The sequence below is a fragment of the Octopus bimaculoides genome, chromosome 23 (assembly GCF_001194135.2).
Source record: "Octopus bimaculoides isolate UCB-OBI-ISO-001 chromosome 23, ASM119413v2, whole genome shotgun sequence".
Taxonomy (NCBI): domain Eukaryota; kingdom Metazoa; phylum Mollusca; class Cephalopoda; order Octopoda; family Octopodidae; genus Octopus; species Octopus bimaculoides.
Genome location: NC_069003.1, coordinates 23,894,791 through 23,896,415, shown reverse-complemented (window position 1 = coordinate 23,896,415; position 1,625 = coordinate 23,894,791). Strand labels below are relative to the sequence as shown.

The following is a 1,625-nucleotide window of genomic DNA, read 5'->3' as shown; positions in this document are numbered from 1 at the left end:
CATATATATATATATATATATACATATATATATATATTTGTGGCCGTGCCAGTACCGCCTGACTGGCCCTCGTGCCGGTGGCACGTAAAAGCACCCACTACACTCTCGGAGTGGTTGGCGTTAGGAAGGGTCATCCAGCTGTAGAAACTCTGCCAGATCAGATTGGAGCCTGGTGTAGCCATCTGGTTTCACCAGTCTTCAGTCAAATCGTCCAACCCATGCCAGCATGGAAAGCGGACATTAAACGATGATGATGATGATGATTTCATCTCTTCAACATCCAGTTCTCCATACTTGCATAGGTCAGACAGGATATGAATAAAAGAAAGGTTGCTGGACCTTCAGGGATTGTCACGGAGATGAATAAGTTATTTAGTTAAGTAAGGGCATATGTTTGTCATTGATATAATTAATCAGGTAACAGAGGACAAGGTCATACCCAGTGAGTGACATCACAGTATCATTGCAAACTACTACAGAGACAAATAAGATGCACCAGAATTGGTAGACTGCATTGTGTAAGTTGCAGAAAGAGTCTTAGCACAAATGATTCAGAACAGAATCAGCTCCAAAAGAGGCACTGCCCATGCTATCTCCCCAAAGAGACGAATACAAGGGAAGCATTTAGTGAAGCCTGAGCAACTCAATTAAAGAAGCATTCATTGAATTGACCTTTAAAATTAGGTCATCAGCATGGTAAATAGCTTTCCCTAATAACCACCTGACTAGAGTATGGACATGTTCTAGTCTGGTTGTTACTATGGAAATTTTGGCTCAATGATTAATGGTGTAATTGATGATTAACGGTAGTGGTGCAATCATTAAGGCAGGGGTTAGCAGTGAGTTTAGCATGTAGGTTTAGCATATATATATATAATGTACTGATCCATGATAAAAAATTCAACAAAAAAAAAGTACTCTATCTAGCGAGAAATAAATATATATGACAGGCTTCTTTCAGTTTCCGTCTACCAAATTCACTCACAAGGTTGGTCAGAGGCTACAATAGAAGACACTAGCCCAAGGTGTCACGCAGTGGGACTGAACATGGAACTATGTCATTGGGAAGCAAGCTTCTTACCACACAGCCACACCTTATTTCAGACCTTAAATACCACTCAAGTGTTTAAAACAACAAACAAGAAGGATAATACTAATAACAGTTGGGAAATTAACCCTGTGATGGACTGGTATCCTATCCAGTGGGGAGTGTTTTAATCTTATATGCCATGATATCTGGACTAAGCTCTGGCCACATGTGTCCCAGAGATTACAGCTCATAACAGACCTCTTTTCTTACAGCCATTCACTCTTGTGCATATATATATAGTAATAATAACAATAATCCTTGGATGGAATTTAGAAACATTTAATGCATTGCTATGTGTGTTCCCACAAATGACATGTCTCTTAAGATCCCAGTTTGTATTTCTGGGATGATTACAGTGCAGTCCTTAGAGTATCTGTGGACATCAGGTTGATCATGTTTGTGGCCAGCATAATGGAATAGGGGCTTTATTTGCATATTCAAAACGCTTCCCAAAAACAAATTTTATATATATATATATATATATATTATATGCATGTGTGTATATATATATATATATATATATATATATATATAT

The 1,625-nt window shown here is 38.1% G+C and overlaps 1 protein-coding gene across 1 annotated transcript in view; it reads left to right on the top strand.

The window, feature by feature from the left end:
* The window catches only part of LOC106871115 (probable basic-leucine zipper transcription factor L), a 72,972-nt gene that overhangs the window by 64,405 nt on the left and 6,942 nt on the right, over positions 1-1,625 (top strand). The window lies entirely within an intron of this gene.